This window comes from Caloenas nicobarica, chromosome 4 (genome assembly GCF_036013445.1).
Source record: "Caloenas nicobarica isolate bCalNic1 chromosome 4, bCalNic1.hap1, whole genome shotgun sequence".
In the NCBI taxonomy this organism is placed as follows: domain Eukaryota; kingdom Metazoa; phylum Chordata; class Aves; order Columbiformes; family Columbidae; genus Caloenas; species Caloenas nicobarica.
Window position 1 is genome coordinate 3355176 of NC_088248.1, and position 25571 is coordinate 3380746.

Here is a 25571-nt window from a genome sequence, read left to right on the forward strand (position 1 = left end):
TGGGTTTTTGTGTAGTTTGTTTTTTTTTTCTTTCCAATAATAGTTTGGGGTTTCTTCCCCTTGTTCAAAAAAATACAATGAATCCACGCTATATATCTACTATCTCTGGATTTACAACTGCATGTATCTGCATTCCCTAAAACTCTGGAGGGTTAACACTGAACAAATAGACATGAGACTTCTCAGAAAAATCTGTGAAGAAGGCGTGGATTTTTTTGCATAAAAGAAAACTGGATCCTGTGGTTGCATGACAGCCTATGGGCCAAAAAGGGCTCAGCAGGAAGGAATTTGTAAGCTGCATTTCTGTCTTGTAAAACACTTTCCAGAACTCACAGGAGCTGATGCTCTGCAGTATAATTGCTTTTTCACCTTGGGAACCGGAAATAAAATATAGAGCTCTCGTATATTTTATCTTTGTGATGGATGAAGATAAAAGGAACTGTGTCTCATGTGCTGCTGCTATTTGTTATTATTACAATAATAGTAACAGGAAAAGGTTTAAAGGGGATTTCTGTAACTCTAATGCAAGGGTGGTTGTATTTCACTAGCAGAGGTATTATTCTGTGTTATGTGTGGATGCAGGATGCTGCCCAAATGCTCACAAGTAGCCCCTGTGTGTTTATCGGAGCTGATAGCCAAGCCATCATAAATTTTTCATCTGCCTAAACAGAACAGAATAAACATCAGATTTTGGCAATGCCACCGGATTGGTAGTAGGGGAAGAGAGAACTGTGTTTCCCTGATGTGTCTTGTTTTAACCAAAACCCACGGGGAAGATACTAGATCATCATTTACTGTACAAGACTAGGTTGTTAGGGCCTGGAGAAAGCTGCTCAGGGTGAAATAGTTTGGTCGGAGTGAAGGAGAGCAGAGGATGAAGGCAAATACAGAGACCAGCATGCAGGGAAGCTATTTCTGGCTGGAAAAATGCTTTCTAGAGTGGCACGGTACAATGAGCTGTGTCCTCCATGCAGTTTGAGAGATGCCTGTGCCCTGCTGAAAAGCATATTAGTACAAACATTTACTAATAGGGACTGGCAACATTTATGTGCAGCAAGTGTATGCCGAGCTGCAACTTTTATCTGCTAAGACATATTTAGGGCTCTGGAGGAGTTTCACTCTTGACATCTTGCAGTGTAAGGAGACCATTTTCAGTATAATAATTTTCTTATTATGAAATAAGAGCCATCTATTATAAATGACTTTTATAGCTAAGCACTACACTGAGTGTTTTAAAAATCTTTGGTTTTCACCAGACAAATGTATTTTTTTTTTTTTTTAGCCTGGGTCTCGGAACACAGCATGAAAATAATGGTAACCCAGTTTCCATGTAGTGTCGTCATCTTACAAAGTCTGGACAATTTTACTGGTTCTTATCTACACCAACAACTATAACATAGCTTGTGGTAACCAGTTACTCCGTGCTCCTGGATTTGAAGACATTTCTTTGCATGGCTTTTGGTAAATGAAAGCTATTTTAGTTTCCATGCTTATGTCTGTCAATAAAAGCCCCTAAACCAAATCAATGCCCTAAGAGTACGGCTGGGATGCATGGTTCCATCTCCGGTGGTCTTGATGAAGGACGTATTGACATGGACATCTCTGCATCTGAGCTGTGATACGTTCCAGGAGAGTGGCTGAGACAGGTGACGGGAATTTCAGTATCTCTCTCATGAGCAGTCTGGGTTGGGACAGGGAAATTTTCCCTGGATCCTCGTGAAATTGTTCTGTGGTTGTGTATGGAGCAGCTGGATTGACTGGACCAGGGAGGGAAAGATGGGCTCTCCAAGCTCTGGTTGAGGGCTTCAGTCAGAGAGCAAAGGGTCCTTTCTCAAATGATTTTGTTTGGTTGGTTTTTTGTTTCTCTCTTACTGTAATTGGATCTTGGAAATTGCACGTAAGTGGTGATTTTTTTTTTTTTTTTAATAGTATTTAGCTCTGGGTTGTTTGGTTACCATTTTTTTACAACCGAAAATTGGTTTTAAAGTTTTCTCTTTCCTCCTAATAGCATTACAAAGATTTAAGTTCTTTTATTATGATATTTCTCTTTATTTTAGAAGAGAAACTGTAATAGCAGGATTTGGCCCAAATGACTAGCTTTGCAAAGTTTCAATATGCAGCTAGTTCCATAGCCAGCGTGTGTGGTAGGGAATATACAATGAGGAATACTTTAAATCAGAGTAGCGTGAACGTATGGCAAAGCTGAGGGTGGGGAGGGGATGTGGTGGGTGATTCCTGGATGTATAAGCTGTTTAAAATGTTTTCTTGCCAAGAAATGTCTATTTTTTTATAAAGGACTGAAAACAAAGCAGCTTTCTTTTTTTCTGGATGTCGTACCCACTGGATTTCACCTGATGCAGCGCTCTGTCATTAACTCATCAAAAGGCTGACTCCTTGGAGCCTCATGAGGAGAAAGCCAGGATACTAAACTGCTGGAAATCATCTCTGCATTGCAAAAGAGAGAAGCAGTCCAATGGGTTATGTGACATGGCAGATCTTGAAAGCAAAGCACATCAAGGAAGGATGGAGTGCCATAACTGCAAGGGTATTTGGCTTTTATTTTTAGAGTAGTTTGACTGACAGATCACCGTGCAACAGTGATGTGTATAGGGAGAGCTAACAAAACAGTGCTGGAGATGGTTGAAGTCTGATGTAACTCCAGTGTGATGACAATTCCCTGGCTCTTAGTGGTGCTTTATCCCTGACATGCAATGTTTTACATTTCAGCTTTCTTTTGTTTTCCATGGCTTGTTTCGCTTTGCTTTCCACACCATACAACAGTGAACAAATGAAAAGGATCCTTTTATGAGCTAATGAATGCCTTTTGTATTTTCACATACTCCACTTTGGGTGTAGGAGAAATGCACTGTGTGGTTGGGCCTGTGGCTGGTGAAACGGGTACCCACAAATAAAAGGACACCTAATTTAAAAGGAAGCAAAATATCTTAAACAGCTTTGTTGCAAGAACTTTGTATGGCTGCTTCAAGATCGAGCTCCCATCCTCGTTTTGATGTCCTAAGAAATACCCAGATCTTTCGTTGTCGTCCTGCAAAAGGTCGAATTTCACCCCCTGTGAGAACACAGCTGCATTCAGGGAGAACTGCTGTTTTTATTGCATGAAGTTGGTCAGTTTATGTTCTCCAGAAAGCCCATCCCTTTTCAAAGGTTTAAATCCAAGAGGAAATTCCACTAATATCGAATAACATTGCAGTGTAGGAAGAGTAAGAATATTTGTATATATACACCATATATAGAAATAACAAACGGTAAATATAAAAGTCATGCTTATTATATGAGTCCTAAAATACAGAGTTGTAAGAGGAAGAAAATGCATAAAGTATACTCCACAGTAGTGAAACGGAATTAATATTACAAAAGAACAATGACAGACTTGCTTTTAATTAAAATAACACCTGTTGGATTAAGTTTCAAAGAAGCGATCAAAGAAAATACTGTAGCACAAAACAAGGCACACAGTAAGTGTTTAGTAGATCAAAACCTTTAACAACGTTTGAGAGAAGTATGAGACGTAAAAGGGAAAAAAATCGGGGATTATGTTGGGATTATACTGAAATTTGACTAAAGGACCAGCACTCCTGAACAAATAATATTGCATTAAACTAATTAGAGTTCAGAATATGAAATTGTTCAAGTTAGCTATCTCAGCTGTTTCTTTAAACTGGAAAAAGGATTAATCCATATTGTAAAAAAGTGGTTCAGAGGACAGAAGTACAAAATACTGCTGAAGGCTGGAAAAACAATAACAAAATCCACAAAAAAAGAGTGGAGCCTGAAGTCCCAGTTTGTCCCAGTTTGTTTGCCTTGGGCACGTCCATTTGCTGGACTCGGGTGCACCCCTGTGATCAGCAAGGTGTACGTGGGCGCTTTGGGATGTACCCTAAATCCGGGGTATTTTGTCTGCACTTTAAGACAGAGCAGTTTAACTGAAATGAAAAACATTACAGGCAACAGATGTACTTTTAATCAGAGGGTATTCTTCCCTGCTGCTATTGTCCTGGAGACAGGCGTTTGTTTTTATTCTTTTACATTTCCTCTACAGACTTCTGCACTGTAAACTTTCTTATTTAGTAAAGATGCCCAGTGCTCGGTTCTGAAGGCTTTCGAGCCCCATTTAAATCAATAAGGACTGCAAAGGCCAGGAATTCAGGAGGAGAGGACATACATATTGGAACCGGTGGAGGATGTTGTGGCTGAGTGCTGGCTCCTCTTGCTGGTGAACGATGCTGGGGCAGCCAGCCAGCTGGTCTCCCCAGGAGGGACTTAGTCCCTGGATCTCAGTTTGGGAACGGCTGTCTTAAATAATTTTGTTCAAATATAGTGCCTTTTATGTTCTTTCCAATTCTCTGTGCCTCTCACAATTACCATTTCACATGGGAAGCATGTACCCTTTCTTCTTGTTCCTCTCCTTTTATTGAGATGGGTTGTCACTGGTTTACTCCCATTGTAATACACCCACATATATGTACGTATGCATCCTATGGCAAAGTGCAGTAACAAGAAGCACATTTGACCTTAAGCTTCTAGAATTTGTGCAGCAAATAGAATACGACTGTGCTGCATATAAACAAGCATAACTTGAGTCTGCAGATAATGTTTGGATCAACTCTTAGACAGTAAAACGTATTTTACTTGTTTGGTATGGGGGTTTTTTAAATTTTTCTATAAGCATACGTCAAAAGGCATTGGGTAGATGATCAGTATACCTGCTGAACAAAAGCATTTCTGACAAAGTGTATGTGGCAATTATGTCTTTCCTAAGTCATTTTCTAGCTGACTGATGGAGCTTTTTCATATTCTGTTTATCAGGGTTTAAAGGCTGATTTGAAAATTGCAGCACTACACTACAGGTACTATACTCCAGCAAACAGATGGCAGAGAACCATCGGTTATAATCCGTGAGTAAACAAAGACAAAGTTTGGTATTGAGTGTTGAAGATGAGCTGTAATTGTGTCACAGGACTGCAAGAAAGCCACAAAATATTGTCAGTACAGTAAAGAGCAGACTATTTAATCTGACGTGATAACACTATTTCTTGCTGCGTTACTGAAACCTGCAACTTTGGTACGGTAGGAAAACTGTAACGTCTGATCAGCAGTTAGGAAATTGGGAATAAATTGTTTGCATGTGTTTATTTTTTCCCTTGTGAAATACACAGGGCCACCAAATGACAAACAGACTTGGCGAAGTTGTTTACCGAGGAAAAGCAACACCCAAAGCTCAGGGCCACGGAGCTCTTTACTGGACAGAAAGAGAATACTACTGTTTTGGAAAGAGACGGAGTATTTGGTGCTAGAATAGAAAGGATTGTTGTCTTTTCTAAACATAGACAAACGGTGAAGAGATCGCAGAGTATTTGTTTTTCCACCGGATGGTTTATTTGTGTGTGTTTGGGGAGGATCTCCTCACTGTATCTGAAGGAATTGGAGAGGAGTAGCACAGTGCTCAATGCTTAGAGGTCAGGAAGGCGAAAACAGGCTGACAACTTTGCCAGGAGGCTCAAACATTTTTGTGGTTTCATCTGTTTACCTTAGCAACGATAAAAGATTTAGACAATTACCCAACATCTTCAAACGGTGTGTTGTTCAGAAATAGTACATCTGCTTTTTGGTATTGGCACTGGGAGCTCAATATTTCTGAGCGGTTTTCATTCAAGTGTTGTTATAATCAGGTCTGATATAATTAGGAGTTAAAGAATGGTGCCTGAAGTGATCCAGTTAGAAGAGATTAGCTGGAGGTGGTGGAGAGAAAAGGGAAAATGCTATGTTTTCATTAGAGCTCAGTCCAGGACTGCACAACTTCAGTGGCTGCTGATTCATTGCAGCTCAGAAGCGCACACGTTTTTGAAGATTTGCTGTAGATTTTCAAGGATATTGGGTAAACGACTCGCTCCTTTTGGGCTCTGTGCTGGCATCGGAGCGCTATAGCACAAATCCTTGACTCTCACATACTCAATGGATATTTAATTATTTTTGTGCTTCAAAGGCAACCGCACTTTTCAGTCTCTCGGTTTGGCAGTGTGAAGCAAAGGTGTTCATAATGCTTCTTTTCTCATTGCCAACTGTTTCGCTTTACTGCACTTTTTAATTCTGTAACACCTTCCTTTTGTTCCCTTTCTATTTATTTTTATGTCTTCTCTTCCCTTTCATCCTTCTCTTTATTACTTCCTGAGAGTGGGGGTGTTTTTTTTCCTCTTGAGTTCTCTGTTTTCTAGGTTTCTCTTGCCAGTGCAGCACGGGGCAGTTACTCTGCTGTTTCTAGAAGAGCCAGTACTTCTAATTGGCTGAGTCTTCACTTGTTTGTCTACAGGAGGCAAACAGAAGAGGGAAACGAATTAAGAAGCGAAGCATCGCTGCTGAGAGGGAAACGTGAGGCTCACAACAGACAATATACCTGTGTTATAATGAGCTGTGGCTAGAATACAGGCCAAAAGCAGTGCGGAGCACGAAGTGCACAAGGACAACTTGCATACACAGATTTCACAAAACAGCCATCCAGAAATCTTGCTGGAACAAGTTTTCTCCTAGATTTTTCAGCATTTCCAAATCTCCCTCGGCTAGCAATAAACCCGTCTCTGCCTCTGCCTCTAGTATTGACTGAGGCATGTATAAAGTACAAAAAACCCCACGCCTCCAGTGGCAGAGAGAGTACAGGGCCCAAGGACACGGGGAGATGCAGTGGAAGCAGCTCCCCTTCTTGGGAGCGAGTTTGGTCTCTGCTCCATGTTGCCGCCCCCAAATATTGATGCAATATTCTGCAAATTGAATGTTCTGAATCCAAGGGGGATAGGCTAGCTCCCGTGTACATGATTATAACAATACTATAACACCCCCCTTGGAAAGCAAGGGAGAATATTGACTAGTCTTGTGTGTGAGAAATTGAAACTACATCAAGTTAGGGGAATTTGTTTCTGTAGCACCAGCGAGCGTGACTCGGTGGATTTGCCATCTGAAAGAGCTGGTGCTGAGGACCTTGTCGTGTGTGTGTGATCCGTGTTTGCCCCAAAGTGCGTTAGGTGCCCTCCTGGGATGTATTTTGTGGCTCACTGTTTGCGGTCCGTGCACTGAGGCTGCTCCACAACTGCTTCAAAGTGCTCTCCTGATGCACACTAAAATGCTGATGTAGCCATTCCTCAAATATTCCCATTTCAAATTCACCTCTTTCTCAGAAGTCACAAATTTCAATGTGTGTTAGAATGGACTAACCCATGCTCATAGGCTTCTAATATGATAACCTGAACTGCTGATCTGTTATTTTCTTTAATCAGTCATAGAAAAGAGGGAAGCAGTAACAAAATAATACCGTGATTGAAAACCCTGGGCTGAGTTTTCTGTTGTGCCTCTAAGGTAGCACGGGATGGTCCTGGACTACTTGTTGAGCTGTAGTACAAGTTACAGCAGGAGTATCTACGCTTACATTGTGCGATAAGCTATTGCCGATGCTACGGATGCTGCACAATGTATTGGCGATGCATTTCTCAATCGGCTGTTCCCACGCTGTTTTCTCTCTGCTAATTTAATCCCGGCGGTGAATTATCTCGCTTCTCTTAATCCTCCCAGCCCAGCGCGGCGGGGCTTGGCCGGTGGCTCGGCCGGCGGTTCATGGATGTGGGGAACGGGCCCGTTAAGCCCCGTCCCCGGGGGTGGGCAGGGGGTGACCGAGGGTCCCCTCGGGGGGCGGCGGGGGCCGGGGAGGCGGCAGCTCCGCGCCGGCCGCCCGCGGGGGGGCGGGAGTGGGCGGTGGCGGCCGCTCCTCCGCCGGGCGTGCGATCACTAGTGGGAGCTGGAGAGGGCGAGAAGAGGGGAAAGAAAACCCCAAAGCAACCCGAACTCAAGTACAGAGGCTGCGAGCCGGGCGGGAAAAGGGGGGTGTGTGCAGGCGGCAGACGGGCTGCGAGCGCGGCGGGAGAGGCAGCCCCGGGGCCGGCCAGCCCCGCGGAGCCCGCGGTCGGTAAGGACGCTGGGGCCGGGGTTGGGAGCGGGGATGCGGGCACCTGCGCGGCCGGGGCTGCTCGGGGAGGAGGGGGATCCCCGGGTCTTGGTGGTCCCGACCGGCCTGCGAGCGCCCCGCACCGCGGACGTGCCCCCCGGGCAGCCTCGGCTGGCCCAGGCTCCGTGCCCGCCTTGGCGAGCGGAGCGCTCCCAAAGCTCGCCCGCGCCTTCCAGCCCAGCCCTGGGGCTCGGCTGGCCCCGGCTGGGGTGCTCGGCTGGCTGCCATCCGTCCCGCGGGTGCCATCGAGCATTTGCCTTAGGCTATTCCTAACGAAGAAGCTGCGGCGGAGTGTGTTACTGGCCCCAGCTGGGAGGAACGTGTTGGACTTTTTCTCCTTGGTCACACGCTGCACGTTGATACGATCTCGTTACTCGTGCCCCAGAAGCTGGCGGTTAATCTTCAGCTCTCTCCCTGAATGCGCCTTTAAACCAAAATGCCGATTTGTCGTGGTGTGTCTTGTTTTGTAACTGAAGGTGATGGAGGGCTGGATGAATCTTTGGGAAGTGGTAATCATTTGCACAGTGGTCCAGGATTGTTAACTGATGAGCTTTGTCACTTGTGATGGGCTGAACTGAACTCTGATTTACCAGTCAGATCACAGCACTCGATTTTTTTTTTGGTTTTTGGGTGACACAGCTCAGAAACATAGTGTTTGGCTACTTAAGATCCTGCTGAATGTAAATTACAGAAAGTCTCACTGTTGAGCAGGCTCGTGTGGATAAAACCAGAGGCCTATCTGGCGTCCTGGGTCCGAGAGTGCAAAAAGTGGTGCCCGGGCAGGGTGGGGTGTAAAAATAAGGCAGGCGTGTAAAGATAATTCTCCAGAAGGCTCTCTCAGCATGCAATCATTTGCAGCTTGGATGCTCCCTAAGGGAGAGCTGGTGTCTTTATAGCTTCAACTGATTTTTCCCTTCCATGAATTGCTATGATTGCCCCTTGACCCTGTGTAAACTTTTAGCGTCTGCAACATGCTGTGGCAAGGAATTTCATAGTGTTAACTCTACACCCTGTCACATACCACAGCCTTTTGTTTTGAACCTTCATTTGATAGCATCTATGTCTTGCATAGACATAGTGCAGAATTGGTCCCTGTTCCTCTCTGTCCCATTTATGCTTTTATAAACTTCTAGTGTTTCCTCTGTTGTCCACTTTTCAGGCTGAAATGCTCTCTTTTGCTTTATTAAAGTTTACCTTAAGAGGAGGGACAATGACTACAGCCATCGTTATTTCCTAAGAAAGGATCATTTTGAATGATAGGAATGTTAAAGTTAGGATGTTAAAAGCTACAGTCTCTGGGAGTAACTCATGGAGGTAGCGTACGTTTATTCGACAGAGTGGCTACCGTGTAGTTGCCTACAGAGGACAAAATAATCTCTGACAATTGGCGAGAAGCTTATGGCACTACTCGCTCCTGCTTTCTTTTCCTGACATCTCTGTGTGTGCAGGGAGTGGATTCCTTTCAGAGGTCTGTAAGAGCAAACAAAAAACCAAAGCAGCATTCTACTATTCGGGTGATATGATGAATTCATCATCTGCTTGTAAGTAGGTTTTCTGGTTGATGTGTTGAAATTGTGCAATGTTATGAAACAGTGTTGCAGTTATTTCAAAATACGGAATTCACCAGAGTAAATACAACCTAAGGGGCTTTGACTGTCTTCCCACAACCTACTACCCTGCTTGGCTTCAGCTGAGCTGCTCCTGATTGACACTTGTGCAATCAGGAAAAAAAACCCCAACAACTCAGGCCTTTGGGGCAGCTGTATCTGTTCCTGTCTATATTTGTGCGTGGGTGCATCCCTGACCTAGCAGTTCTTCTCGCAGGCCAGGATACTCAATGCCCTGGCTTCAAGTTGGCACTTAAGCCCATGCTTAATTTTAAGGATATGAGCAGGTCCATTTTAATTGGTGCACTTGTGTAATTAAAGTGATGCATGTGCTGGGGTCTTCGCTGCAGTGAGGCCAGAGCACTCATCGCTTTGCAGAATCAAGCCCTCAGGTCTTGAAACTCTCTTTTAAGGAGCTTTGCTTGGTAATGATGTAAACTGACATATTCACAAAGGCTGTTCCCAGCGTCTCGTCTTTCTTGCCTGTTTCTGTCATTCTTGTCTGTGTATTGTTTCCTAGAAAACAAGAGCTTCAATACATAAGACATTATATCTGTTGCCAGGTGCAAGGAAACAATGAGAGGAAGTCTGATGCTCAGGTGGGAAATTATGTGTTACTACTCCCAAGAAATAAGATTAACTTTTTCTTTTTTTTTTTCTTTTTTCTTTTTTTTTTTTTTTTTTCCCCAGATGAATGTTTATAAGCTGTTCCGTTTCTTAACTACTGATCGCTTGCCGTTGACTACAAAGCACTTACCTAGACTGTAAATCCTGTGGGGAAGGGACTGCTTCGATTTGTCTTATGAATGCAATGCCCACTCAGTGTATTGGGGGTAGAGAAGGGGTGTCTGTTGGCCCAGCCTAAACGCCACTGCTAATGACAGCCATTGCCCAGAGTTTACGGCCTGGGCTAAGCCAGAAAAGTCTCTGAAAACTTGCCACAGGTATTTTCTACTGACCTTAGGGAAGTCGCAAGGATAGAAAAGTGGTTATCTTGGTTGTCGTTACTCTTGGTGAGGATTTGGTGATGATTTATAGATGTATCAGTATTTGACTTGTTTATGCCAAAGCGATAGAACATTATGATGTAAATACTGCAAATATTGAACAGAAACAAATTAATTACTTCTATTCGTGGTGACTCGTAGAGCAAACTATAAAATATGTCCTAGACTTGTTGCCATTTGGACTTTTGTTCCTTTCAAGAAGCTACAAGCTCCTGTTTATAAATTTTGTGGAACAAACTGAAAATGTTGCTGCTGATCGGCAAAATTTGGAGGAAACTCATTAGAAGATGCTGCACTTTGGTCTGAACTTTTCGTGTGCCAAGCTGGTTTCTGTATTACTGCACGTTTCAGGCTGGGCTTGCTTCTGATAAGCACTTTCCTCTTGCTGTTTTGTTACCTGGTTGAGCTAGCAAAAACGCAACAGAGTTACGTGATAAGGTTTTAAAAGTCTACAAATTGTAACATTCTGATGATATCTGTGGGTGGTATCATGCTTTACATCAACAGCCTTGTTCCTTTGAGTGCAGGAAAGGAAGAAAGATTTATCTATCACAGCTTCTGTAAGTGCTGGACTTTTTTTTTTTTTTTTTTTTTTTTTAGTAGGGAAATGATTTTGAGGTAACTAAAATACTTTATAAAGTAGTGTTGATTACATTATAGCAGGTTTTTCATGCATTACGTTACTGAGTTTACCTTTCTTTGCTCCAAGTGTCAACACCTCATCAAGCTGTAAAGAAATTTCTATGTGATCAATTATTCTTTACGATATCTCGTAGGCCTCCCAGCCTATGTCAAATTTGGTTATAATTGGCCAATAGGCTCAAAACTTATTAGAGAGGGTCTGGCAGGCGTGTTTATCCACAGATAAGCAAGTCTAAACATTTCCTTGGGAAATCAGGCTGACAGAGTTATTTTCTATTTGAGTCTGGATGTAAAGCGAGTTCTCATGTGATGGTGCAACAGCGTTTGCGTGGAAGTTGTGGTTACAATTTCGAGCCCCATATAATTGGTACATGGAGTAATCTGTGGTGGCCTGCAGGACTGCAGATACAGGTCCGCAGAGTTTCCAGAGAATGGGTTGTGTATAAGAAATATTTATAAATCAGCCACTTAAAAGACAAGTGTTTAAAAGGTTAAGTTATTCAAGACTTATTCCCTTAAGCTACAAATGTATTTGCTTATGCATAACTTCACTGAGGAACACTTACGTGAATAAAATTATGCACTTGCAGGTTTGTAGAATCAAGACTGTAATTAGCTTTAGGTTAATTCTCCCCCTTCCTAAATTGAAAATACAAATGTCGATTAAGGATCAAATGAGACTTTACCCTTGTGATTATCTTCTTTGGTAGAAAGAGCTCTTCTGAGAAATATTTCAATTTCAATATAACCTGACCTTTTGTCCATTTTGCTTTCCTTTATTTTTACCAGTTTTGGCCGAGGTAAAATAGTTGTATTTAAAACAGACTATGAAGAAGTGAAATGTTGAAGATTGTATTTTAGGCACGCATTTATTTTACAGAAAAAAACCCAAAAACACACCACAAAAATATGGGTGAAATAATAGATTTATTTGCCTTGGATTGATAATGTGTGTTTGACCAGGGTTTGGCGAGTTTGTTTTTGTCTCTTAAGTACACAAATACAGCTTTATTTGTAAGCAGATAGTTAAGTACAGTCTTCTTCATGTGTCTGCCAATTTCTCTTTTCCCTGGAAGCGACGATGAAATGACATACACAAGTGTGCATATAGAATACAGTGCAGAGGGTATAGGTACGCTATACTATATAGATATACAGGCTCAATCAGATTTGCTTCAGAGCCTGTTGATTGTAGGCTCATGTACGTACGTGAGAAGATTTGGACACGGCAAACAAATTCTTGCTTCTGTGCCAGATGTGTTGCAAAGTCAGGACAGTGTAATGAAGATAAGGTTAATTAGCTGTTTGCTTTTGCTACTGAAGTTGCATGAACAGTTGTGTGGGTTTTTTTTTCCCTAACAGGGAATTTCTCTTCAGGCATAACTTTCCGGTACAGTTTGTTAAAATGAATATAGCGAGACTTTTATAGCCTGCAGAAATACAATTAAGTGTATGCAAGCATCATAGACCTCTTTTATTCATAGGCAAGTCTTGTAGGGTCTTGTCCTACTCGAGAATTGAAGCGGAGAAACCCTTTTAGTTGAGCAGGGTCCTGGTACTTCAAGAAGATGCCACAGGATTGGACCCTAAACCCTCCGCATCTTGGTTTCTGTCCAGCAGGGTGCAGACACAAGTACCCCTTGTAAAGTGTTTTGAGCCCTTGGGTCAAGAATGAGTCCAAGCTGCCGTGAATGGGCAGAATGAGACTTTAGTTACTCACAGGCTGCTTCGCGCTTTCATCTTTAAAAATATTACAAGTTTATTGTCTTTTTCCTTTATTGGCAAGTGTTCCTAGGCAGGCATTCAGGGCTACCACTTTCAGCACCTTGCAACTATTACGAACGTGAAACTTTGAATCTGCCTTGTGTTTAGGGTTTAAAATCCTTGTATAATTACTGTTTGGGTGATGGTAAGAAATGCTTTGACTTAAGATTGCTGGTGTGATTTCTGTGTTCAAACCACAGTCCTCTGGCTCAGTGCTTTTCCTGGGACACCCGCCATTGTCACGTGAAGCGAGCTTCTTATGACGGTTAACATGCTTCCCACAGAAATTAATCTCCTTTTTCAGGTTTGCCTTGGCACAGATATAATTGCCTTACTATAGCTAAAGAGCAAACCAGTTTTCCACTATAATTTTGTCACTAATTGGAAATGGATGGTAAACTTTGAGGGTTTATATAGGGGTTAACTATATTTACATAGGGCATGTAAATTATGCTTGCCAGCGGTACACGAGCAGCAATGGTATCACATAGATGCATGTTTGTATTTTATGGAAAGAACAGGATTTTTTTTTTTTTTTCCCCTGACAGTCGCAGCGTATTTGAGCATCTGAAGAGGAGGATGATTACAGTTTTAACTTGAAGCTAATTATTTTTTTCTCTGATAACTGCATATCACAACAGTTTAGGCTTCTCTGTTTCCCTTGTGCTTCGTCCACAAGCAAGTCAGAACCACGAAAAAAGACCCACCAAAATAATTGTTCACAGTGGGGACCACGCAGCATTATTGGGCTGGTCAGTGTAATAGGGACGCTGCTGAGTGAGGGCCTGCAGGAGTCATTAGTTTACTCCAATTAAAAATGAAAGAAAATAAAGATAACCTTTATAACTTTTTAACTCAGAAAACCATTGACAGGGAGTAACCAAGCATCTCTGTAACTGGATTATGGCGTCCTTGAGGACTGTTTCATTTTGGCTGAAATTTGCTTTCCTGACAAGAACTGATATGTGATCTGAGCAACACAAATGCTGTGTTTTGAACTTGTGGAATTTTCTCATGACTTACTGTTTTTAAGGTTTTGTGGAAGTTATAATAGTTTTTAATCCTCTCGCTTGCAAACTCTTTTCTTATTTTTTGAGGCTTGAATCCTGAGTTGTTTGTGTGGGGGTGCTTCATACCATTGGACTGATTTAAAGCTTAATTTTTGCATAAATGTTTTGCTAGCTTTCTGCAAAAGAGTAGATTTCATACTTTGGGCAGAGTTAAGTTTTTCAGATTCATCTTGCCAGTTTAGGCAGTATGACTTGGAACACTGTTAAGAAATGCGAGCCTGTCAAAAGGGTTTTATCTATTTCTGTACTGCCCTTCTGCTCTCAACTGCTGCACGTATATTTGAAATTATTAATCTCAATGTCATTTCTTAGTAGCATGTCAGCTGTTTCTACAAACCTTTCTTGGCATTTCTTTTCTCTTCCTGCAAATTTAATAAAAAACTAAAATTGTGTGACTCTACTTCTGTAAATGGATATATTTTTTTACTGGTTTAATCATTGATGCTGAATTTTTTTTTAGAAGTTGGTGGGGCCCTCGCATACAGGCAGGAGTTGTCTTATGTATGGAAATGCCTTTTGAAATGTTTTTTATGTTAGTCATGCTGAAATACTGGATTGGACTCAAGTCGAGAAGTAATCTGTAAATAGTCCGATTGACCAAAAGCAGTACTATTAAGGATAAATTAACTATTTGAAGGCTGAGCTAAGCTTTTAAAAGCGCTTTGCCATAAAATTAGGGGCCTAAATGGGCAGTCGCTTTGGGAATTGCTGGAGCGTTTGAGGAGCTGCTGTGCCTGAGCTCTTGTTGTCTTTCCTGCGGTAGGGCAGGTGGTGGGAATGTGCCTGGTCCGCATCAGTGCAAAGCCTTGTTTTGTTTCTTCCCCAGCTCGGATGAGATGGAACCTCCGTCACTGTCCGCAAGAAAAGCGGAGCAATCCATCCTCCCATGAAGCCTGCCTTGGCTTGGCTGGCTAGCACAGAAATGAACAGTTGAAGATGCTATCTTTCTCAGAAATTAATTTATTTCCCCTGTGACTCTAGAATAGGCGATACTCTCAAATGGTACTTGACAGATGTCAAAGGCTAGAGATGTGTTGGTTTTTTTTTTTTTTAAGTTGAAAATAGTGGAAGGGTACCCATGAGGTAGGGTGGAGAAGATCCAAACGAAGTGATACCAACAGAGGTCCTGCAACATTTCTGCGTTTGGTTTTAGCTTTGTGAATAGGCTAAGTGACAGGAATGGTATAACATCCAGAACTTAGCGTGCTACCAATGGGTACAGTGGTGCAAGGTGCTCAGGTGCCCGCTGGACTGGAGTGAACAAATAGCTTCAGTACACTGAAACAAACCCTGTGAGTTGTCTGAAGGTACGAGAAGGAGAATGCTGTCACCCAACCCTACCCTGGGGAGAGAAAGCAGAGGGAAGTTTGCAGAGGAAGGTCAAGACTTTTACCGCCTCTGCATCTCACATTGGCTGAGGACCGAAGGGACAGGTTACTTCAAGCAGCAGCTGTCTGTGTGTTCCATTAATGGTTAGCGATCATGGCAAACACTGAAAAGGATTATAACAAAATCCTTGAAGGATGCACACAGCAATTCCCATTTTCATTCCAGGCTCTGGTGTTGAGCCTTTCCTTTAGTCTGCACTTTAAAGTGTAGGTGTTGCAGCTATAGTGTGGGCAACATGTATTGAAAGCATGGATTTATTATATCTGTGTAGGTTATTTTACCTCTTCAACCAGTTTAGACAGAATTAGTAATATCATGCTTAAACTGGCATGTTGGTCCAGTGTGTGGGGGGGAAAAATCTGTGCTCTAAATGGCATTACTGTCCCAGGCAGCAGTTGCAAACCCAGCTAGTCTTTTCTGGGTGACCACTGGCTGATCATCACTGGTTTGGTGGTTTGTCGGCTTGATTACAAAGCATGCATGTGCGTACCTGGTGCTTGTTAACTTCCCTGAGCAAACTCAGCACCTTTAAAATGAAAATAATTACCTTTCCTATTCGGCTTGTGTACTGCAAGATTTAATTCAGGTATGTAAGGCTTTTGAACTATCCCAGGCGATGATCTGTTGTTTCAGAGAAAACGTATGCTAAATTACAGGTGATTTTTCTCTTTCTAACAGACGTTGCTCCAGTTACCTGTTCTCTCTAGATGTAAGAATGGACTAAGCAGTGTCTTTTTCTTTCTGCGGGGACTGGAAATTATTACAGAACAGCTGCTAGCAACTTTAAACTACATCTTAAACTGCTTGCTGTCCATAAGCCTTATCATCAAATACAGAGAGATGGTGGGGGACGAATACTAAATTAATGTGAAGAGTTGTGAGAAATTTTCTGCACAGAACAACCTTTTCAGAATCTTGCTGTCCCTTCAGTGTTTTCCCCTAAAGTATTTAAGGTGAGGTGTAAGACCAGGGGCCGCGTTGTTGAAAAGGCTTGTACCTGAGAGAAGGTAATTAGGGTGATTTTCATCAAGCGTACGCCGTGGACAGATCTATGTGCTAATCTTTGCTGAATGAGGATGGAAACCGTGCGATGGTGGCAGAACTGTGCAGTTTGGGGGCTGGGGAGACAGCCCTGGGCTGCAGCGCAAGGGATGCATGTGTGAAGTCATTAATCTTGGGGATTTGCTGCCCTTTTTCATTTTCCTTCAGCTCACACGCCGCTCCTGGCTGTGGGCATGGCGTTTGCACGCGGGTGGCTCATTGCGCGGGCAGGCGAGGGCGATGTCGGAAACTTTCCGCGCGCGCCGGCGCAGTCGACCCTGTCGCACGTATTCTTAACTTCTATGAGCCGGTTTCAAAGGAACCGAGTATGTGACTGTAAACTTGGGATGTCTTTGCCCCTCCTTTCATTTTCTGTCTTGTCCTCAGACATGGATAAAACATAGCTCTGGCAGAACGTATGGCTGATAAGGAGGATAATTAGTGCAGGTTTGGCCACCTCCCCTCTTCCTTTTTTTTTTTTTTTTTTTTTTTCTAATTTTCGTTTTTAAAGCAGGAAAACGGGTTAGCTACCAAAACAGAAGAGCTGCTGAATGTTTGTTCAACTGCAAAACTAGGATCAGTTTATGTTCTTGAAAACCCTTTACATTTTGTTAATCTATGCAGTTAAAATTAGTGCTAACATCCTCTAAAAGACTGTTCCTTCCCTAGTTATCTGACTCCTGTAATCAGGAAAATACACCAGGGCTGACAGGTTAATGTGAAATGTTTTTATTGCTATAAATGTGTGTAATTTGGGAGATGAAAGCCTAGTTTTGTTGTGCTAAGAGCAGTTGTGTACTACAAGATTGGCTGTCGCATGTGTTTTTAAAACAGAGGTGTCCCCATTTAAATACAATAATTTCTTTGTAATGTTTCTTCCATAAATCTCTTAAAGGGAAAACATATTTTAAAAGCCCTTTTTTTTGAAATGTTTAAATATCTGGGTTAAATATTTTACTGTGGTTTCTTACATTAGTACTGCAAGAGTCAAATTATATTATCTAATTTGAAAGAAATAATAAACCCCAAATATGTCTTGCAGAATACCTTTAAAAATTATTTCATTTAAGTATAATCAGAATATTTTGTAAAAGGTGTTGCAAATGATAAACATTTCATGGTAGTTCCGTCTTTGGGGTGTTCTCTCCTGTTACATTTAGCTTATATGGGCTGTACGGTTCAACAGTTACCAGAGGGAAGAACAGAAGAGGTGGAAAATGACAAAGATGAGGATTGTAAACCTTATATTTTTAGGAAAGCAGGCTATGATATGGAGCGCGTGTACATAGTTCACTGAAAAAAACGTCTAGAGAGAAATTTACCAAACGGCTTTTAACCTTGCCTATTAGATGTTTCTGTGTAAACGTGGGAATGTGTCTCATCAGAACTCGATTCTGATTTTTGGAGTCCTTACAGCTGATCTTGCGGGGTGCTGCCATCTCGCTGTCGCTCAAAGAGGGTGGACCCGAGGGTGAGGGGCACTGCGAGAGACTGACAAATTGTGACTTTTCACACTGAAAATTTAACAGAGCTAGCGGTTTAGCTGATGTTCTGCTAAACTTGTTTATTCGGATTTAAGGTCTGGTCCTTAAACCTGACCCTGCAGCAATCTGTTAGAGGGTTGCCCTTCTCTTCAGCAGCGGGAGGAAAGGGTATTTGACGTGAGGGAGCTGCAGATGTTATGCTCATGAGTTACATGGAAAGAATGGCAGTAGATGATATGAAAGGTCTGAAATGAAAGCAACAGATGATTTTGTTCAGTTCAAAATGACCCTGCCAAAAGAGGCAAATGATATCACAGACTGGAAGGTCATTGTTTCTTAGCAGACTTATAAAATGTGTTTTAATCCAAAAAATACACCGAGGAACTCAAATGATGATGAATAAACTCACTTTAAACTCATGGGAAACCACCATCCTTAGCTATTCACAAATCTTCAAAACTGCTGATGGGAAGGAGGTTTAACTTCATCTTAATGGATATAATCAAATTCCTCACTCTGCTACTGTCAGGTATATGCATATGGTGTGTTTTCCAGCGTCCTATTCCACTTGACCAAAAAGTCTGAAAATGCAGAAATTACACAAGCTCACTTAAGTTATTTTTACAGACCTTGAGAGGGTGCAGTGTAATTCGCCTTGTTTACTTTTCCTTAATCAGCTTTTCCTAGTTACAGTTCTACTATCAGCTGTGGAAATGAATCACGATAGCAGCAGCAATGTAAAAAGTTTGGTGGGTTTTTTTGTTGGTTTGGGGTTTTTTTTTGTTTTTGTTTTATTAGGATGTGCAAGCTACTGTAGCTATGGGTAAAGTACTCTGTAGTTTCCCAATTTAAAACATAACAAAACTTAGAGTCTGGATAATTCTAGAGGCTGTTCGTGTTTTATGACCCAGAAATTCTTGGAGTGCATCGTCTTGTCTTCTAACGCTTTCCTGCAGGTGCAGAGGATCCTTCGTTTTATTGTTCCACAGACGACCGCTTTTGTTTTCGGAAAATTAACTCTCTCCTGCTTTTTCCTGCTATGTCCTACGTCCACTTCTGAGATAGAGGTGGAGACATCTGAAGTCCCTCACTCCTAGTACTGGGCTAAGGGAAGCTCTCCATCCTCCGGCTTTGCCTGCCCTCACTGAGAATGCATGGAGCAATCGTGGGGAAAAAGCTTGTGTTTTTAGAGAACATTGATCACCTTCAGGCCCTTTTTCTGTTCCCTACAGCATTTACTGGGTTTGCACGCCCAAATTATTTTTGTGAGGTGCTTTTTATTGCTTTGATATCTTAATGTCATCCTATATTTAATCTGGAACGTAGCCACCTATTAATCTCCCCTTATAAGTCCACTTCTTCAGCCCTTAGGCAGCTTTTTGTTCTTACTCTCTGGAGTGTTTCTGTAGCATCAGGTGCCAGGCTGGTGCTGCTCAGTTGTTGTCAGATTTTCTGATTCTGTTCCAGTATTTAGCGGTGTCAGCTATGTACACATAGGACTCACCTAGGAGGACGTTTACGTCCTCTCCACGGAATTCGGTTTGGCTTTATTGAAGGCTACTGACTTTTCTTTCCTTAGCTGCAAATCCTAGCAGTTTGTGGATTACAATTAGTAAAAGCACAATTTCCACTCATCAGTTTTCAAATAATTTCTATTTTCACTGGGTGAACTGCAGTCTTGTAGTTTGTTAGCTGCGAAAATAACATTTACGTTGGACCTCAATCCTATTAATTTTCATGCATGACTTTAAGTACAATATTGACTGAATTCCTCTCCTTTCTTCCTTTGGAGATGGTTCAGGATGAGTGTTTGAAAACAGTCTGAAGAGCAAGGAAATAAGTTGGGTGTGTAAACCAGAGCAATTCCATTAGCATTTTTTTAAATTTGTTTTTCATTTTGATAAATTGTTTTTCCGCTGCATTCATCCAACATTCACCTTGAGTGCAGTAACCTATTCAAATACTTTTTTTTTTTTTAATTGCAGTATTTTTATATATCCGCTCCTATGCATTTCTGTGTTGCAGTTGCAACTGGTTGCTTTAAGTGAATGCAGCTGCATGCGTGCAAGAGCTCATCTGCTGCCTTGATAATTCCCTTTTTCTCCAATTCTCTTGCCTCTGATTTTTTCACAGCTTCAAAAAATGATGGATCATCTAATGGACTAGCTGTTACAAGACGTTTATTGTGGATGTGAAAGTGTGTCTGATACAACTTGAGCATATCCAGAGCAAATCATATTTCAAACATTGGCTTCGCTCTCTTTCAGTGGACTCCAGCTGTTCTGCCGGACACTGTTTTTTCTCGTTGTGCTGGACTACAGGGCACAAGTGTTGAGACTACAGATGCTTTTATCTAGTATATATTCTCAAAGAGTTTCACTGTTGGCATTTTACCTTGCTCAACTTACTATCTTTTTCTGCTTTCTGCATAATATATTTGGAAATCACTAGCTAGAGAATCATGCTTAGCAGCTGGTTAGACTCTACATTTCTTTCAAGATCTTGTGCAAAACTTCAAAGTTTGCATGGACTTATAGGAAAAATAACGCTTGAGTATCAAAAGCAGAAATGAGCAGAGTCCTTGATAAATGTTGGTGCTGGTTTGAGTGCTTCCAAGTTGCCCTGAACACAGCTCGCTTAGTTCTTTAGAACTTGAACTGATATTTATGTTACCTTTCTCTATGATCCTTTCTAAAATATTTTTGTCTGTTTAAAAAAAAAAAAAATCAGCTGTGGAAAAGTTTAAAATTAGGTTTTAAATATGCATGAGGTGGAGGTGTATCTTGATTTTTTTTGATATTTTTCAGAGTTCATTTATGAACTGCCTTTAATCTCCTTGAAGGAAACTAAGCTGTTTATATTATGTCATTGGGCTCTCATTAGTTGCCTGCTTGTTTTTTAATAGGATCATAATTTCATTTGGCAAGCCAAAACCTTGTCTTACCAGCCCTTTACCTCAGCCTCTGTTTGCAAAGTCCAAGGAAGTCTTTGTCTGAATGCTATGTTTCAAAGCAAACCAAGAAACCCCTAGACAAAATAATTCAACTCCCACTCACTAGGCTGGTAGGAAAGGCTTAGCGCTGTGTGTGTGGTGTTTCTGGGGAGTCCTCGGCTCGCTCGGTGTTGTAAGCCCCCAACACCGGCGCAGCCAGGTGAACGCAGCCACAAGCTGCGCCAGCCTCCAGGGTGGCTCGAGAACGCTAATGAAGAACTTTTGGATAAAATCAAAACAAAGTCTTCTTGGTTAAGGCCTACAGAAGGGAGAAACTGTAAAAATCATTATGATGATTTGTGGGCTACTGGTTAACGTGGTACACCCATGAGTTTGGGAATTAGTACTCTTCTGAAGTTTAAAGAAATAAAGCGAGTTTGTAATTCACTTGAAGGCGGGTTACTGACTATAATAGCTAACCTAGGAGTTTAGACTCTCACACCTTAACTGCCAGTGAAGTCCTTGTTTATTATCTTTCTTACTTACTGGATTTTCTAATGGCCTGTTCTGACTTGGTAAGCTGTGTCTGGGTCTGTCCCTTTTCTCCCCCCTGCCCCTTTTCTCTCCCCCCACCTTTTCTCCCCCTCCGCCTTTTCTACCCCTCCCTTTTTCTTTTTCCTTTTCCTCTTTCTGTGTCATTGTATTGGTAACTGGGGTTCATCTCACTTAACTTTAATTCTCTAGCATTTCTCTGTAGTCAGTGCTGGCAAGTGGACGCTCCTGAAGACAGATCAGTTTTTCCTGTCCTAACATTAAGGCGTTTTAAGACAGAGCAATTGAATATTTGTAAATCCACGTTCCTTTTCCTTGAGGTAGCAAAATGTAATTTTTAAATGAAATACCTGTTCAACCTCTGTAAGAGTGACACTCCTTTTTTATTTATTTTTTAATTATTATTTAGGAATAGTTTGAGACACAGAGGTTATGCGGTGCCTTCTACTAGGCTTAGGACCTCCAACATCAAAATAAGCTTCTGAGATTAATTCCTTCCTCTCTTGAGGAATCCTAATGAGAAGCTGACTAGAATTGGAATCTCCTAGAGGAGCTCCCTGTGCTACTGTTTCAGTCTTTCCTGGCCACGGGCCAGTGAGACTTCCTGGGTCACTTTCCAGTTCTCTTGCCTTTTCATCTATTATACAGTTCCTTTTGCACAAGTAATGAGTTGCGCCTTCTAAAGGCTGAATGTCTGCTCTCTGTTTCTCCTGTGTGGATGGTGTTTTCTGATGCTGAGCTGTGGAGCCATGAGGACCTTTGCTTTCATTTCCAACCTGAGCAGCATCACATCTGGTTCATACACAATGCTTGACGTTGCCCTTAGCATTTATGCTGCTTTTTCCTCTCTCTGCAATTTGGGCCTTCCTGCCCCTCACTTCACAAGCCATCAAATGCCCTCTTAGCCTTTGTTTTGCTAAGGTGCGTTAGCCAGGGTGGGCAAAGCTAATGGCACTCTTCACATGTGTTCTCGTTGTTTGCTTCTTGGCTGATGTAGCACATCAAGGCACTAAAATGGGAAGGTTTGTCATGAAATTTTGCTGTGGGAAAGCCCCACCAGGCAGCTCAGTCCTATGCAGCCACTCACCCAGTGCCCCCAGCAGAGTGGTGGGGGGGAAGGAAGGGAAAAAGTGAGAAAACATGGGTTGAGGTAAAGATAGTTTAGCCGGTAAAGCAAAAGCTGCACAGGCAAGCAAAGCAAAGCAAGGAATTCTTTTACCGTTTCCCATTGGCAGGCGTATGTTCAGCCATCTCCAGGAAAGCAGGGGCTCCATCACACCTAACAGATGCTTGGGAAGACAAACACCGTCACTGTGAGCGTCCCCCGCTTCCTCCTTCTTCCCTCAGCTTTCGTTGCTGAGCATGGCGACATATGGCCGGGGACATCCCTTTGGTCAGCTGGAGTCAGCTGTCCTGGCTGCGTCCCCTCCCAATCCCTTGCGCATCCCCAGCCAGCTCGCCGTGAGGAGCAGAAAAGGCCTTGGAGCTGTGCAAGAGCTGCTCAGCAATAGCTAAAACATCTCTGTGTTATCGACAGTGTTTTCATCGCACATTCGAAACACAGCCCCGCGCTAGCTACGACGAGGAAATTAACTCTATCTCAGCCAAAACCAGTATGCAGTTTCCTCATCAGCAGGGCAGGGAATGTGAGCTGGGCAGCTGGCGGGCTAGCAGGGACAAGGGCAAGGAAATGCAAAATGAAGGTCCGATCTATTTTCAGTGGCCTCGGTCCAGAGCCAAATCAGAAGATTTCTGGTGTGCTGTTTCTGCTTTTTTGCCTTTCCTCCCCCACCATCCCCAAGGTTTATTGGTCTGTCTGTATACGCGTCCACGTTATTGAAATTCCAGTGGTCGCAGCACGGGACTAGTGTTACGTGGTGCGGCAGTGACCCCTGACCATGGGGGGTGGCTGTAGTGTGGATTCCTAGCAGAACATGTCTTTTTTCTACAGTACCTGCATTTCCTCCCCTGGTCAGTCTGATTTGGTATTCTTCTCCCATCATAATCAGGACCATGTCTTGGGATTGGGAACATCTTTCCCTGTGCGGAGATAAGGGGAGCTCCTAGGCTAGATGTTACTGACAATAAATCACTGGTGGTGACTCTAAATAATGTAAAAATTCTCCTGTTAATTTACTGGAAGTCACTTGCGGCTAGACAATACGTTTGTTTTCTCATAAATTCCAGACTTCTAGGTACCTGAATTGTCACACTATACATTTGCTTCCCATTGCAACTCTCAACCATGGGGTCTAGCTTGCAAAGTGCATGGGCCCAGGTTCTCCACTGAGCCCAGCCTCTGAGCATAACTAAAGTCACTGTAGGTAAAAGATAGACCAGTTACAATGGAACTACACGATATCATGGCGTCAAATCATTTTTTATAAACTCTGACTCCTTCCTGATACTCCTACCAAAAAGAAGTGTTTAGATGTTATGGACTACTGTTATAACATTGAACCTTTTGGGCAATGATTGTGGGGGATTCTCTTATGCTCTTCTTTGCCAACATTTTCCTCCTGTGCTGCTGAAGCAGAGGGGATGCTCAGATGGGCTTATTCCACTTGGAGAGTGGGAGAGATACATGAGGAGAGGGGGGCGTGGACTGGTGAAGAAAAGTTGATGGGATTAGTATTGTGGGTTTAGTAGTAGCATGGTACTTTCAACTAGTAATTCTGGTACTGTACACAGTCAGGAAAACTGAGATGCCCGTCACAGAGAAGGGGTAGCTGGAGAGGGCAGAAAACATGGCTTTAGTGGGAGGTTGAGATGTACTATTTTTCCCCTCCCACAGTTTAAATGTGTGCTTTCCCCAGCTCCTTAAATTGTTTTTCACTATCCTTTTATCACATTAATTAAATATTAAGATTCTGATATTTCCATTGTGAAGCATCTTCCACCATGCTTTCCTGTGGTGAAGTGTGGCACAACTGAATGCCAATAACAGAGTGTGAATCCAGCCTTGATTCGCCATACCTGCCGTTACCCGAGTAACCGCATTACTCATAACTTACACGATACTTTCCTGAACACGGTATACTTGAAAGCAACGTATGTAATATAACGTGTCATTATTCCAGAGCTCTGAAAATATGTCCTTTTATAATCCTCCTTAGTAGTACAGTTTATGCGATGTGGAAACTATTTTCTGACACGTGTGCCTAAGCAGTGAGCCCTTTGTTAGATCCAATTAGAATTTCTCCCTTGATAGAGTGTGAGGCTCTAAAGCGGTGTTATGCTTGGCCGCAGACAAAATTAATCCAGTCAGTTGGGACTCTCAACATCAACTTTCGGCGATCTCAAGGTACAGAACCACTGATATGTGTGTTTACACTCAGCAAATCCGGCGTTCAGTGCATATGGCAATAGCCAAGCCACTTGTCTGGCGTAGTGTGCGACGTGTCAGCACGTTTCAAAATTATTACGTGCATACGAGCTACTGTACAATAACACTCTGCCCCACAAAGTAGCGTAGCTCCTCTCCTGGTGGTGAAGAGGGTTTCCTGTCTGTCTTTCTTTTTATGCTTTGAGAGGATGATGAACATGCTCTATCCTACTTTAATGAAGAAACTTAGTAGAACTTAAGAAAACCTTATGTATTTCTTGAGATTTTTTTTTCCACTGTAAATTGTTAATTAAAAAACCAAAATCTAAATATTTTGTTGACTGCCAACTTTTTTGTTCATTTTGGTAACTGTTCATTATGGAGCTTAGTGTTAGAAAGGATTGTTTGAGACACTTAGCTTTAGGCTGCGTGTTAAGCACGTTGGTATCCGATGAAGTAAAATACTTTCAGATATCACTGGTTGTTTTTTCTCCCCATGTAGTTCCTATACTAAAATCTGGGAATGGAGACTTAGTTGCTGTTGGTGTAAGGTACAATTTGTTGTAATTATTAACTTTGCTCTAAGTGAGAATTTGAGAGCTAGCAAACCTTAAGTTAGCTGTGCAGTCATAGAGCAAAGCATCTTAATTGTGTTCCGGATGCATTTTGCAATGATCCGGTGGAATTCAGCTGAAGGACAAGTTTTAGATTGCCCTAAAAAAGTCATCAGCAGATGACTAAGATTTGCTA

General features: G+C 42.3%; 1 protein-coding gene across 1 annotated transcript in view; it reads left to right on the forward strand.

Annotated features, from left to right (window-relative positions):
* Nucleotides 1–7832: 7832 nt before the first annotated feature.
* BMPR1B (bone morphogenetic protein receptor type 1B) overlaps nt 7833–25571 on the forward strand; it is a 222748-nt gene continuing 205009 nt past the window's right edge. Inside the window, exon 1 of the mRNA XM_065633542.1 lies at nt 7833–7969. The gene's annotated coding sequence lies outside the window, so the exon portion shown is untranslated. The remainder of the gene's footprint in view (nt 7970–25571) is intronic.